Here is a 16,089-nt window from a genome sequence, read left to right as displayed (position 1 = left end):
CTGCCAGTGGGACTTTTATGTATGTACATTAAGGATTGTTGCAACACTGTAAACTCTTTGGATTTTGGTCAAGATAGACTTTGTGAATTGCTTGAATATGTGAGATAAATGTCTGCAACATTGCATCTCTAATTCTACAGTATGTCTATATTGACAGGTGTAATCAGTAGCGATTACTCGTCTATACAAGGGAGGTATTTCACTCTCATCACCCAATTGGAAGGCTGGACAGCTGATGTGGCGATCCGTAAGGACAGCTGGATTGCTCACATGGCAGGCTGTACGTATGCAGTGATGACATGGCAGACTGCACGGAAGCTACTGATGTGGCAGCCCTATGCCTTTGCTTTAAGTGCCATCCACTGCTGATGTTTTCTGAAATCACCCCAGGTGGGTACTCAGCAACAAGATGCTTTTGATATTTATGTTGTTTCAGGAGTTTCTTTGTGGGTGTAGTTACAAAAGAGAGGCCAACGTGCCAGTTGCACTTACATTGTGAGCGTGACCTCTCCGAGCAAGAAAGCAGTTCTAATGTGTACTGATTGACATCAATCAAAAAAGAAAGAATACCAGGGACCCTGCCTTTGTCTCTTGCTGCAACCTTCTCGGATCGATGTGTTTCTAGTTTGTTTAGACAATCACCGCTTGTAGTTGAAGCACCAAGCAGTTTCAGATCACCCCCATGCCACGAGTGAATTATAGGTTTTCTGTAAGCCCCTCTCTCTTTAAGAGGAGGTCAACCTATGTGCATATTGCCATGAGTTCTCGCATGTGTAACCATGTTATTACATGGAGGAGCTCAAGAAATTGAAAAGTGCTCTTAGAGCTATCATTCAAGTGACAATGCTGAACATTGGCTAATCTCGCCTGTTCCATCATTGAAAAGATTATGGTACAAAAATCTAATTGTGGGTGCTCATGATCATATCTAACTTTATTGAATCTACAACAGTAATGCAAACAAAATGGACTTAAGTTTACAAATAGATTGAGATTGCAGACTTGTAGGAATGTGCTTCGAAGGTGTGAGTTACAACAACTTTGCTGAACATTCTTGCATACTCTCCTAGGATAAAAATGTTGCAAGCAGTTTGATTAGACTTATCTTCTAGTGTCAGAAGGTTTGTTTAGACATGCAGTGACAAAAAGCTATATTGAAACATGAAACGAATGCAAATGTAAGCATACATGGTGGCTTGTTAAGGACCATTCTCGCTTAGAGTTGGGGTCGGGAACCTCCTTTTCTGTTTGCTATGAACAGCATTAGATCAAAACGCACAAGCCAACGCTCCCTCGCTTGCTTTCTCACGTAACAAGTAATATATTATATGGCTGTCTGTAACAAGAAAACATTAAAATTGAAACCCACATCTTCAAAAGAAATGTGCTTCAATGCAAGCCTACCATCTTTTGTGTTAGAGAATGCAATCAGACTGAGCTGGCAACCTCTGAAAAAAGTTCAGAAGGATGGATGGAAGGGGGTCACAGAACCGAGGGTGTCGCAAAAAATGGATGCTTAGTAGGAAGGCTGCCAACTCAAAAGGGGCAATGTAGAGCCACACCGCTGTGAAGAAGCAGAAGATGACAAAGATGGCAGTAGCACGCAGATCCTGGCATGTTAGAAGGTCATGCATGCGCTCACCATGTGTGGCAATGTCGCCGAGAATCATTTGAATACGGCCAGCAATGCTGCACAGGCGCTCGTAGTGGAGCTTGACAATGTGGGCAGGTTTGGAAGTGGGTTGTGTATCAAACTCTTCATCCAAGTCATCACAATCAATGGCATCGGCTTGAAAGAGGCAGGGATCGATGTGGGGGGGGCAATCAGGTGCGAGAGCGGAACTGCCAGATGCCAATGAGGAACATGTAGGAAAACATGGTGGGGAGGATGAGCACAGGGTAGCAGAGGAGGATAATGAAGAGAACATGAACAAGAAGGGTGGTCATAGGATTGCGCCATTGCTGAATATCCTTCATCCACCTCATGATGGCATCCCCCCAACATGCTGGAGATGCAAAACCAGTTGGCTTTTGCTGTGACGCATGCTCCAAAGGGCCGACTCTGCATCAATCGTGTACTGGACCACTTTGGGCTTAAGGGGGGGCTTGCACCATGACAGGCGGAGCGCCACCAACTTCATGGCTGTGGTTTGGAGAACCTCTTGCTGCTGCATGGAGAGAGGATGGAGATAGTGCATGCGCGGCAGCAGCGGCTGTGAGTATGTGTATCAGGCTGAACATGGACACGCATGAGAAGTGAACCACTACCTCCATGTCGCCCACCTTCTTCAGCCCTGCCCCTGGTTGCAGTACCAACAGAGGGTATGACATTGTGTACGCCCTCTCCGCTTCCAGAGACAGCCTCACCCATATCTTCCCTATTCTCGCATGCACTTTCTGCACATCACCCACTATTCATCATCACCGCTTAGTCTGAAATCTTCATATGTGCGTGCACGTATACACACATCCACATGTACTGCACAAACCCTCAACCTGTGCACAATTGCATGCATAAACAAAGTGTATATACTGCATCTTTTATAAAGGTCATCATGTGTAGACATGATGTTGGTGTATCAGGCAACCTATAAGATTGTTTGTCTCATGCATGCAAATAAAGCTCATATAAGCTTTCACATAAATTATTTTTTGCATGTCACAACCTTGTGTATACTGAAGGACAGGCTTGGAACACAAAATAAACACATGTTCTGTTGTGCATGGTACAAAGCGGTTTTGATGGTGTTCCTTTGGTTTTTCCCCTTAGCTTTTGAATGATAAGGATTCTAAAATTATTCAAAAAGACCATATCAATAAGTCTAAAAGCTTGCTTTGTCGTTACCTGTTCACAACTGGCGGGGTGTATCAAATTGTCAGTTCTTCCTCGATGAAATTGGGTGGAAACTACCATGTGGAGGCCATTCGCATGTCTCTTCACCACACCTGCAAACCAACGTCACTCAAAAAGATAGGTTTGAAAGGTTCTGAAATTCACCTTGAGTATTCTCTCTATAGTGCCACAATACCTGACCTCTGTAGTGGATGTGTCAAAGTTGCCCATGATGCCACTATCGTTTGTGGTTCACGATCTTGAGTGTGCAAAAATGTCGTCCCTCAGACCACATAGAGGATGCATACACTAAATAACACCCACACATACCAAAGCCGTCCTTAAGTACCTTTGGAAGACATCCTCTTGCATATTCCCACTGCCTAAGGCTTATTTCCTCTCCTTGGGCTTTGGCCTTGGTCATTGCATTGTGTATCCACTCTACATCAATGAGAGCTGGGAATTTTGCAAGCTCCCTTGGAAATGCAGGTGCCTACTCCATTCACGCGCCCTCTTCCATGCCTCTCTCTCTCTTTCTCGTGTTATGCGGGCCTCTATGAACATATCCACCCACTTTGCCATGATGGGAGTGTTGAATATACAATGGTTGTTGACTATGGCTTGAAATTCCCTATCCATAACAAGAAGAGCCCCTTTTCCACTAGGTACATGTGAATGCCTCTTTGGATCATCCTCTTTGGTCCATAGGCGGGGCAAAGATGGATCAATAGTGAAGAGATATTGGGAGACATATACAAAGGTCTCCTGCACTATCCAACTCTCTGCCATGCTTGTCTCTGGCTGTGCCGTTGCCTGACAAAATCCTTTGGAGTCTTCAGGAATCTCTCAAGGAAAAACATCCACCTAGAGTGCACGATGCCACAAATGGCAACCTCATCAATGAGATGTACCAATAGGTGCACTTGGCTAACAAGGATGGAGTGTGGAAATGCCTCTTTGATAGCACACACTGCCTCCACTGCAAAAAGGCGAGGTACTGGTATGGCTGAGATTTCTATCTCCTTGGAGCTTACAAATCTGCATGCACACATTCATGATTTAGCCTAATGGAATGTACTTATGAACTTCAACAACATATATGCATGAAGTGAATTGTGAATTACCTTACCACCTATCCCACTTTGAATATTGCACTTTTCACCTTGGCATAGTTTCCATATCTGCTTATGCTTATAGGTAGAACAAACTACACATGACACATGAACGCTTAAGAGAGAGCACAAATTACACCCTAATGTGCATGGAATTAAAACGAAAGACTTGTTACCTGTAGCATCTTATGCCAATCATGACTCTTTAGCCCGTAGAGTTGAGTAGAGCCCCCCTTCTTTGTCTTTGTGAAGGCACGTTTGAGCGAATGCATGTAGCCCCTTGGAGTGCGTATAGAAGCAATGTCACCTTTCATTCCCTCTTGCTCTACTCTTGATAGGATCAATCATCTTCACGCGAGGAACCATGCATGGTGAGGCCGATGGTGGGAGATGCCTTATAGCCCTCATGTCCTCCCTAGCACCCAATGAGTCTTTCTTGTTGATTATGTGGTCCCATATTGCTTGCCCCACATTCTTAAACACATGCATGGGATCTAAAAGATGTTGAATCTTTAAATCTGCCCAATATGGTAAAGTGAGGACGGTAGAGAGGCGAGAACTAATGGTTGTTGAGGTATATCACCTTGCCAAGTAGAGGAGGCCTTTCCATCACTAGTGATGGACCACAAATAGGACAAGCGCTATGTCCTGACGTGGATAATCTTGCATTAGTTTCAACACAATGCATGCATTAGTTTCACTTTGAGGAATAGGGTGCTAAGAAACACATTGGTAAAGAGAAGGTGTGCACAATGAGTACGTGAAAGCTCTCCAAGCCCTGGATAATCATGCAAGGTCCATAGCAAGATGCCCTTGATGATAGCACGCCGATCTGGAGGGGGTCTTGAAACATCCATGACCGCCACCCCCTTCCATAGCTCCTGGAGCTCTTCAATGAGAGGCTCTAGGCAAACATCCATGTTCTTCCCTTTATGCTTGCCTGGGATGAGAAGAGAGAGAAGAATGTTTCCATTCTTGGTTGCCTCCCATGGTGGAATGTTGTAGTTCACAACCACAACCAGCCAAGTACTGCAAGATGTGGAGCGCACATCGAATGGGTTTACCCCATTAATAGTGAGCCCAATACGTAGGTGTCAAGGCTCAACCTTGAACTTCTGCCATGTTGCCTCGATGTGCTTCCACGCGGGAGAGTCAACTGGAACTCTCATAACCCCACTAGTTGAGCAATTTGTTGGGTGCCAAGTGAGAAGCTCGCTTGTTCCTTTGCTCCTGTGTCGGATGCGAGGGATGAGTGGAAAGTATCTTAACACCTTTTGGGGAACCTTGTTGCTTTGCATTCCTTCCTTGTAGGGTACGAGGACCAAAAAGTGTGCAGCCCCCAAAAAATAGGGTGCACCCTTGGGTCCTTGGAGAAGCGTGCCCTCCCTGCGTCACTTTCTCTCTAGGGCCCTATTATGTTGCACGCCTTCTTTTAGAGCAACATGAAAAGTCTACTTCTTCTCATCCTCGGTTGTTGTTCAGCTCCACGCTTCCCTGCTCCTCTTCACATCCCTGCATACCACAAAACCAATGCACAAGGTCCCACTTACCCAACCACGACCTGCTCCACAATTCAGAAATATCCTGCCTTTATTGCACCTTAATCATAATATTGCACTCTCTAATTTGAATTCAAATATTGTCCTTCTATCTCAACGGTGGCTGAGCATCCAATCCCCCTACCTTTACCTATATATTCTCATCTATCCACATCATTCCCTGCTTGCTTTTTGCAAGTGCTTTTGCTGCAAACAAAATCTACTGCAAACAAACTTGCAAACTCACTGCTTTCCTCCAAATATTCCAACTCCGAGAAAGTACTTGCAAACTACAAACCTGCTACTTTTCTCCCAAGATCATTCCCTGCTTGTGTGTCATAGGCCTAGTGTCCTATGAGTTTGTCTAGTTCTTCCCTACTGCTGCAAACCAATTCTATGCTACAAGTAATCCAACCCCTTTTCTCATCTACTATGCCCTGATGCTACCTACAAAGCGTGCTTCCCACTCAATCTTTTCTTGCCATGTCTACTCTGTGTGAGTGCAAGGCATGTCTTGCTTTAGACATCCATTTGTCTCCCATATTTTATGCACCAATCTACTACTGAACAAGCAAGGGGGCAGAATTTGTCGATGCGGAGGAATCCACGTAGTATCTCCTGCATTTTGCCTTGTCAAGAAGCAATTGAGAGCTACAGTCCGCTACAGTCCAACCCCCAAAGCCACCACCATCTCCCAAATTGCAAGTTCCACTTCCACCACCCAAAACAAGGCTCCCCAAGCTACCCGAAGCTGAAGGGGTTGAAGGTCCCAAACTTCCACCCTTGGAACAGCAACCAAAGAAGAAAGTTCGCTGCCATGATTATGCATTTTTACTTGACTAAGGTATTCACTACATGATGTAGACTCAACATATTTTTTTTTTCAACATTAACTCAGCTTCTAACATTGTGTTTTTGTTATTACAATTTGTAGCCACCAATTGTGCTTATTAACACATTCTTACCGATTGTGTTTGTTAACACATTGCTGGTCTACTCCTCCCACCATGCCGAGCAAGAGGACAAACTTGCATAGGCGATAAAGGAAGGTGGTGAGCTGTCCTCAAAATCGTTGGAGTGTTCCTCCTCCCAAAGCTACCTGTTTGCACTACAAGAGGGTACATCCCACTAGAATCACCAAACATGCTCAACTTCAATCCCTGTGAGAGTGTGCTATGGAAGAGGGAATACGAACACGGAGGGAGAGAGAGAGAGAGAAAGCAGAAAATAAGGAAGAGAAATCTGCACTGACTGAAATGAATGCTGAATACAAACGGGAAGGCTGGAGACTGATCAGTCCCTGCACGCAGCCCACAGCGTCAGTGAGGGCACCAGATCAAGCTGATGATGATGGCAGCACCACCACGGGGGAGGAGTGTCGGAATCTGCAAGAAGACAAGTGATCAAGTGGGGAGGGGGGCTGCCTATAAATAGGCAAAAGGACAAACCCTAAAAATGCCCTAAAATGGGCGCAAACCCTAAAAATGCCTAAAATGGGCGCCCCACATCAGTGACCAAAAAAGTGGCTGGGCAGCCAATGGCTGCCCACTAAAAGAGGCCAAAAAGAAATGCACATCCTAAGGCAGCCAGTCGAGAGTGACTAGCCTCCCCCATCATAACACATGACAAACATGTCAAAGCTCCTAATGTCCTCGTCTGACTCAGGCTGAGGCTCACAGGCAGGAGATGACAAGGCATGACAAACATGACTGCTAACACCCCCTCTCAGATCCTGGATGTGGCTGAAGGCCGAAGAAGAAATAGATCCTGGGGTGGCAAGAGGAATGCCAATGTCGATAAAGTCCATCGATGTAGACTGCCCCTGAAGGAGCTTCTCACGATCCTGGGAATCCCCCTCTAAAACACTAGGGGCCAGGGAATCCACAGCCGCATCACCGAGATAGTCCCCCGCTAAAAGGGATGAGAGGTACGAGGGAACCACCAGAGGAGAAGGTGGGGGATGGGAAGGAACCTGTGGAATAGAAGGTGCACAAGCGGGAACGGGTGTAGCAATAGACTACCGCGGAGGACCCTGCATCAAAGAAGGGGAATGGAGCCTGTAAAGCCCACTCTCCTGCCAACCTGTAGATAAGACAGCTCCTGTAAAAGAATCCTCAATAACGGCATGCTCGGTGAAGATCACTCGTGTGCCAAGCCTCGTAAGGCCATAAACTGAGAGGAGGGGAAGGCCCAAATCAGGAACATGTAGGGCCTGTGAAAAGGAGCTCGAAGGTCGGTCGGTAAACAAAGGCAATGTGCCAACACCACTAATAGGTACCGAGAAAATGTCACCAATACTGACTAAACCCTCTGATGGACGGAGATCCTGTAACAAATCACCTCGGGGAGTCATATGACTCGAAGCACCATTGTTCACTAACCAAGGCTGCGCAGAAAACACTGCAGCCCCACAGAAGAAGGATCCTCCTCCAAAACATGGATATGAAGGAACACTGACTCATGGGTAACAACTGGTGTAGAGGTAGAAGAAGGCTCCGATGTAGATCCACCCTTCGCTCCCGAACGAAGGTGAGGGTACTTCTTCCAGCATTTCTCCTCGGAATGTGTCCCTTTCCCACAGTGGGGGCACTTCGGTCTCTCTGAATCTGAGTCAAAGCCTGAAGAATTGTCCTTCTTCTTAGCCTTTGACTTCTTCTTCTTCTGTCCTCCCAAACCTGCAACAAAGGCTCTAGTGAAGTCGGATCCACTAGCATTGACCTCTCTGAGTCGCTCGTCATGCTCCAAGACAAGCGGGGATAGCTCCTCCCATAGAAGCTGGGCACGGGTCCTCGAAGTAAGAAGCCCGGTGTAGAAGACATCAAACCGAGGTGATGGCAGCTGAGTCAAGAGAATCATAGCCATGTCTTCAAAAGATATCGTCCGACCGAGGGATGCAAGCTCATCCCTCATATCTTATAATCTGTTGATGTGGTCCTTCATGGAAGGACTATCATCAATAGCGAGCATCCACAACTTCTTTTCGAGAGATATCCGGTGGGCAAACGTCTTCTGTTGATAGAGAGACACAAGCTTTCTCCACACATCTGCTGCAGTCTTCAACCTGTGAACATGAACAAGGATAGAATCCTGCAAACTCAGAAAGAGAAAAGATCTAGCTCTAGAATTGAGCCGATCCCATAATGCTACACGATCCATAGATGTCCCATCTGCGGGATCCACCTTAGGCCGGGGAATAGGAACAGAAACAAGCTCCCAAAGATCGAAGGAGTCCAAGATACACTCCACCTTGCAGGACCATAGAGAAAAGTTGGAGCCATCCAACCGGTCCTCTTTGGGCAGCTAAGGAAGTACGGGTACCTGTACAGGGGGTACCAAAGGCTGCATCTTCGGCCCACTGGAAGGGGCTCGCCGAGATACATGAATAGAAGGGGAACGGGAAAGAGGAATAGACTCCGGACAACGGTCCTCGTGATAGAAATCACGCCTCCGTTCAGATGAGTGTCGAGACAAAAGCTCGTCATCTGAGTCATCAAAGCCCGTAAACTAATGAGAAGACATCTTTCAATCTGCAAAACACCAAACACCAAAAAAAAACTTTGCCGATGCCGAAGAATGACCAGCAATATGGTCACCAATCACCAAAACGCAGGCTGGGGAGGCCTACAGACACCTGGAGCTGCAAAACGCAAGGTTATCTTATGAATATCACCAAGATAGAAGCCGCCAGCACAAAAATGCAGCCTGGGAATAGGTCGCCAGCAGGAAAAGAGCCGCCTGGAGATGGAACGACAGCCAGATCAGCAAAGCGCAGCCTGGAGGAGTGTCGCCCAGCTGTAGGAGTGGCCGCCCTAATGAAAACGATCCTGGAAAGAGGTGGTTGATGACGTGGCAGCCACTAGAGAGGGCGCCTACAACAAACGCAAGGATTGTGACCTCCTAGAAGGGCCGCCTTGGCTGTTGGGGATGACGCCAGTAGCAAATGCAAAGATTGTGGGTGTTCTCCCGTGTAAATCTCAGCTCTGTGTACTCTCCTTCGGCTCTGATACCATGTGAGAGTGCGCTACGGAAGAGGGAATACGAACACGGAGGGAGAGAGAGAGAGAGAGAAAGCAGAAAATAAGGAAGAGAAATCTGCACTGACTGAAATGAATGCTGAATACAAATGGGAAGGCAGAAGGAGACTGATCAGTCCCTGCACGCAGCCCACAGCGTCAGTGAGGGCACCAGATCAGGCTGATGAAGATGGCAGCACCACCACAAGGGAGGAGTGTCGGAATCTGCAAGAAGACAAGTGATTAAGTGGAGAGGGGGGCTGCCTATAAATAGGCAAAAGGACAAACCCTAAAAATGCCCTAAAATGGGCGCCCCACATCAGTGACAAAAAAAGTGGCCGGGCAGCCAGTGGCTGCCCACTAAAAGAGGCCAAAAAGAAATGCACATCCTAAGACAGCCAGTCGAGAGTGACTAGCCTCCCCCATCATAACACATGACAGACATGTCAGAGCTCCTAATGTCCTCGTCTGACTCAGACCGAGGCTCACAGGCAGGAGATGACAAGGCATGACAAACATGACTGCTAACAATCCCAACCTATTGAAGGGCCTTCTTTCCCTAAACCTGCCCAATCAAATGAGGGCCCTTCTTTGCCTCCACCAAACCCTTTGCCTCATCCACCCGAGAACCGATCTAAATGTAGTGCCAAGAAGAGACACCAACCAAAATGGTCTCAAGAAGATTTGATGAAGGCAATTGCAGCTCATGAAGAAGGTACATCAATTAGAGAATGCAATAGGCTGTTTGGAATCAGCCCAACATCATTGGCAAACTGGATTAATGGGAGAACAAAGAAAAGGATGAAGGGCCCACCTACCATACTACATGCTAAAGAAAAAAAGGCCCTTGTTGATTGGGCCTTTAGCATGCAAACCACTGGTCATGGGATATCTATAAATTGCTCTAAAGTTGAAGGCAGCTAAGATAGTCCAATCCCAACCCAACCCTTTCACTGATGGGATCCTAGGGAAAAGTTGGTGGGATTGTTTTTGTCAGTAACATCAAGAGCTCACAATTCGTGTGTGTGAGAGTCTTGATAGGTCTCAAGCTATCAATGTTAGGCCGAAAGTGGTGAAAACCTTCCATGATAGCTTGGCCATACTGTATAATCAGCATAATTACCCTCAACATATTTGGAATGCTGATGAGACTGGAGTGCAAGGAAGCAAGGATAGGGGTATGCGTGTCTTAGCTGGAAAAGGGTCCAAAAATGTATATGGCATGACCCTCGATAGTAGGGAGTGGTTGATTATCTTGTGTTGTGTACATGCAGCTGGTTATGCTTTGCCAGGGTACTACATCTTCAAAGGCAAGAAAGCCATGCAAAATTATTTGTTGGAGTGCGAAGAAGGGGCTATAATGTCCATGCAAAACAAAGCATGGATGACGGGGCAGTTGTTTGAGGCATGGTTGGAGCATTTTCAGCATGCTGTGCCGACCCCACCCTCTCATTCATCTCGGCATTTGCTGATTGGACATGGTAGCCACACGACGCATGAAGTTGTGCAAAAGGCAAAAGATGTTGGCATAGATATTGTCACTCTTCGAGCTCACACCTCTCACAAGCTTCAGCCTTTGGATGTTTCGCTTTTCAAACCCTTCATCCTATTTCACAAAAGAGAGAAATTTGTGGCAATTGCAAACATACTCTACTCAAGCATCAAAGGGAGAGCTTACTGGCATTGCCTCGAGGGCCCTTGCAACTGCATGCACTGAGTCCAACATAAAAGCCGGATTTCATGCTATTGGAATATGGCCTTTAAATCATGACACATTGCAATATGAGGACATGCCATGCAACAACAAGGATGTGCATGAGGTGGTTGCAGATTTGGAGACACAAAATGCAGCGGAGAATACAACCGATCAAGATTATCTTGATTGTAGTGAAGTGCCCGGCACCCCTATGCTTGAGGAATTGGAGGGAAGTGTTGCCGAGCTGCTTTCAAGCATGGCTGCCACCAGCCATGAACTAAAAATCATTCCACCATTGACATCAAATCCTTTGCAAAGACCTACCTCAACTACAACACCCAATTTACTTGAGCTCCTAGGAGTGCCAAGGGAGAATGTCACTATCAATCGGGTCAATGGGTAGGCCTTTCTAGACTACTCTCACTCACTCATCCTCACATCCGACCAATATATCAAATCCACGAAAGCCAAAAATGCCAAGCAGCTAGAATTGGAACAGCAAAAGGAGGAAAGACAAATGCCAACAAAACAAGCAAGCAAAGATGGCTGCCGCTAAAGCTAAGAGGATGCAACAAGAAAATGAAAAGCTTGCAAGGGATGAAAGGAAGCGATGGGAAGCACAACTCATAGAATCCAAAAGGCACGTGAGGGCAGTCCTATGGGAGGGGTTAGTGGTGGACACTGGATGTTTGCAACCCCTACATGTTCCTACCGAGGCATCTCGATTGAGGAGGGCAGCACAGCTCCATGCAATGAAGCAAAAGAGGCAAGGAGTAGTAGTGTAATGGCATGCTCACTCCAATGGTGTTTTGTAAGAAGGCGGCATGGTTTTGTGTTCTGGTTGCTGGTTGCATATCAGCATAAACAATATTTTTGTTTCATGCTACTGATGCAAGCTTAGCCAATAGGTATCCTAGCTCCCTTGTATTTTTGTTTCATGCTATTGATGCTACTTACCCCTATGCGGTCTAGATTATACTTACCCCTATGTATGGTAGATAGGTAGCCTTGAGAAACCTAACACTCCCATCTACATTATACTTGATCTCGTATACTGATTTGCATCCTATGACATTCTTGCCCCCAGGCGAGTCCACTTATGTCCAATCACCTTGCTACTCCAAGGCATCCATCTCCTCATTCATAGCATCTACGCTCTTAAGGATTCTCTACTCCATCTTAAAACCTCTTGCACTCCTCTTCCAATACATTTGTCATGTATGAATGTTGCACTACTGGTATCTAACACATGTAGATGGAGAATTTGGACTACTCTCTAGCACTGCTCTCTGAACACCCACTCTTGCTCAAGATCTGCTAATCCAGAAGTCCCATCTAACTGCGAATGTCATCCACCAATGGCTATACATTTGTGCTCTCTCTTGCATAATTCTCTGGGCTATTTGGCATTGATCTAAACCCTGTAAAGTCAAAGGGAGTGGGCTAACTTGCTGCAGTAATATTATTATCTGTTTCCGGCCATTTTTGATCCTCCTGCATGTGCTCTGAGTCTCCAAGACCATAGGCTGCTAGAACTTGCTGTAGTCAAAACCACTGGCTGAGGCTTGTGAATTTCCAGCTTGTGCTTGTCCTTGCACTCCATTCCTATCCACATCAGTGAGCATGCTGCACATAATATGTGGTGACCAATGGTGAATACCAACTAGCAAGCTTATCATGCACTGCGGTGGTCGGTTTCCAATTCATATGTAGACTGCACACTACACTATCTCTATCCAACAATATCTAGGCATATGCTTCTCATTCAAGAGAGCCCTTCCATCCTCTGCTATGCTGTGATTTTTGCACTCTGCAACACCATTTTGTTCAGCTGTGCATGTGTCTGAAACCTGCCACTCATAACTCCTTGGACATCCATCCGAACAGATAGTAACTACTACTCACTCTTCCTCCCCCAGTGCAAAAGATTTTACATTTTTCAAAGACCTCTAACTTCTCCCACAGAAAATAAACCCAAATTTTCTGTGTGTAGTAATCAATGAAAAAGAAATAATAGCACGGCCCACTCATCTCTGGATGTGAAGCTGTCCATATATCTGTGTGAATCAGCTCTAGCACTGTCCATGCTCTCTTCTCTTTGGGAAATGGCCTGCAAGCTTGCTTGACCAACTAGCAAGCACCATATATACATGATAGCCCTGTCACTTTGAACTTTGGAAGTCCTGTGACCAACCCTGAGCTAGGAAAGCCTTGCAACAATTGAAAGTTCATATGTCCCTGCCCACAACCAATCTCATACAGTGGTCAAAGATTAGTTGTGCTTCTCCTACATATAGAGAGGAGGTGAATAAAGAGTATAAGAATAAGATGTGAAAAGGAGCTATGATACTTCAAGAATTGCAGAAGCAAAACATAGCATGCAAGTAAAGCACAGTAAGGGAAATTCATAATAGCCCTGAGTCAGAAATTAGGTCAACAAGACAACAAAATAAGATCTCTACATGTAAGAACATTAAATGGAAAAGTCTTTTACACGTAAGAGCTTGATTTCCAATAGTCCTCACAGGAGCATTTTCCATGTTCAAATATATGAACACAGTTAGCATCTCCGAACAACATCCTCTGTCATCAATCCACTAACAACATCGTGGCTTCTTCCAAGCCTTATTTGCAACTCACATGACTTCAATCTCCTCTGCATCCTCTTGCATCCCAGCTGCTGCATAAATATTAGCCATACAGATGTAGGCTGAAGCAGCAGCCTTATCTATCTGAAGCACACGATCAAAAGCCAGTCTCCCAAGCCTCACATTCTTCCACTTCCAACAAGCACCCAACGAAAGCCATCCAGACTGGAAGATCGTCACTAGATGGACTGCTAAAGCCTTGTTAGACTCCCCTGCACGACCAAAGAGATCAACCATACAACAGTGGTGCTGTACATCTGGTGTGACACCAAATTTGGCACTCATTTTCACAAAGGTAGCTGCGTCTGGAGACACACCCTCACATTGCATCTGTTCAAGACAGTCCAATACATCTGCACTACAGCCATGACTTGCATATCCTGCTATTAGTGCAGTCCAACAGACCACATCCCGCGCAGGAAGTTCAACAAACGAAGAGACTCCATTCATTGAAAGCCAAAGGAAGAGCTTACTGCTGCAGATCGTGGAGCTATAGATGATTTCGTCAGGTTGGACAGCAGCTTGTGGACTCAATGCGCAGGAAGGCGTTTGGTTTGTAGCAGATAGGAGGCACCTCATACGGTAAGATAGCTAGACGAAGAAGTGACTGAGAGTTGTGAATCAAAAGTCAAGATTGGAGACGCCAGAGATGCGACATCAAAGCGCTACATATAGCAACAAAGCTACAAGGTTGATGGGTCAACAGGCGGAGAAGATAATTTCCAATATTGGCCATGCTCTCAGGCTCAACAAATGCTGCTGCTACTGCTTATGATGGCTGAAGTAAAAGACAGAATATCCCTTTCAACACGAGAAGAAATCGCATGAGGAGTAGTCTGCAAAACATCACATCTCATGTTTGATTCGAAAACAAGTTACCTGAGAAGAGTGTCAACGTTGGCAGTGCTCCATCCAAACATTACTTGAAGATTTAAGATCTCGAGCGAGGCTCACAAGATAAAGTAGGTGCATCCCTTGTAGAGTGGAATGCTCGCCGCTTGAAGTAGATGCTCCTCCTCCTTTTATGTGGCGTCGACGCATGCACAATCATCCTCGCACTCGGCGTTTGCCTTACGGGCAAGTAGGTCCTTGACCATGTCATGTAAGAGGTTGTCCTCCACCTCAACATGGGGTAGAGCACTGCTGCCTGCTAGGCTGACCCTCCCATGACGGACCAATGTCGGGTGGCAGAGATGTCCCCCATGATGGCCTCTTGCCGCATCTGCTCCTCCACCAGTGTTTAAATTTGAAGCCCATTTTGGGCATCTTGAGGATTTTGGGCGTCAATTGACACCTAAAAATTAAGGACAAAGGGTCACAATGAAACCTAAGAATTAGAGTAAAGGTTTCAAATGAAGCCTGCTCCAAAGGGGTAAGGTGTCATAGGTATATATTAAATGTCCGAGTAAGATAGGACATTTGGAGCTCTAGCACCATTACCAGTATGTCCATCTCCCATGGGCCATAGATCAGCCTGCCCAACATGTATACTGTCCATAGGCATATATTAAATATATATACATATGTAAAGTATATATTTGAGGACCTAAGGGCTAGGGTTTTGGACTGAAGGAACCTACGTGGCTACGGCGTACGCCCAAGCTCTAACTGAGGAGCTGCAGCTTGCATTTCAAACCTCCTGTGAAGAGAACGATGAAGGGGCAAGTTTTCCCGCCTTCTACTAGGCCGACAATCAAGAATATTCAGCACTCTGTACGACCACAGGTACATGGTCCCTCTCTCTCTCTGTTTCGAATCGTTCATGATATTGTTTCTTCGTTTGCTTTTGAATGCTATTGTTTCGTACATTACTCTCGCCTGAGGCCTGCGCAGTGCGGCCTGATCTCAACTCTCACCTGAGTCTTGCGGCCTGAATACTATCCTTCATTACTCTCGCCTGAGGCCTGCGGCCTGAATGCTATTTTTCATTACTCTCGCCTAAGGCCTACGGCCTGATCTCAACTCTCAATGGGTCATTCATCATTAATCATGACTCGTGGCACGATACGTCAACATGAAGCATGCGTGCAGAGTCGGCACATGAATCAGTCATGCAAGTGCCAAACTTTCGCAGAGCTTGCCAGTTCCCCCTTTACAAACAATTTGGATGTTCTAATTTTTGCCGCCTCTCTCTTCTTCCATTGCGCATTTCTGCAGCACAGCAACAGGTATTTCTTGGGCCACGTTGACTCCTGTCTGAGGCACACGATTGGGCGCCAGATCCCTCGCCAGTCTCAGCACAACAACCT

General features: G+C 46.1%; 2 pseudogenes across 1 annotated transcript; one reads left to right on the top strand and one right to left on the bottom strand.

Annotated features, from left to right (window-relative positions):
• Positions 1-1,154: 1,154 nt before the first annotated feature.
• Positions 1,155-14,850, bottom strand: LOC148015687 (uncharacterized; annotated as a pseudogene). The gene is made up of 7 exons (XR_015688375.1): positions 14,720-14,850; positions 4,709-14,618; positions 4,122-4,611; positions 3,958-4,040; positions 3,030-3,871; positions 2,846-2,946; positions 1,155-2,397 (listed from the first exon to the last, which is right to left on the bottom strand). The product of XR_015688375.1 is annotated as an uncharacterized LOC148015687 (transcript).
• LOC148015688 (MFS-type transporter clz9-like) lies at positions 10,602-11,595 on the top strand (annotated as a pseudogene).
• Positions 14,851-16,089: the final 1,239 nt, after the last annotated feature.

Source organism: Lygodium microphyllum, chromosome 24, assembly GCF_053477565.2.
Source record: "Lygodium microphyllum isolate KBCC chromosome 24, Lygodium_microphyllum_v1.1.10, whole genome shotgun sequence".
Classification (NCBI taxonomy): Eukaryota; Viridiplantae; Streptophyta; class Polypodiopsida; order Schizaeales; family Lygodiaceae; genus Lygodium; species Lygodium microphyllum.
The sequence above is the reverse complement of the archived record's forward strand: the minus strand, read 5'-3'. Positions and strand labels throughout refer to the sequence as shown.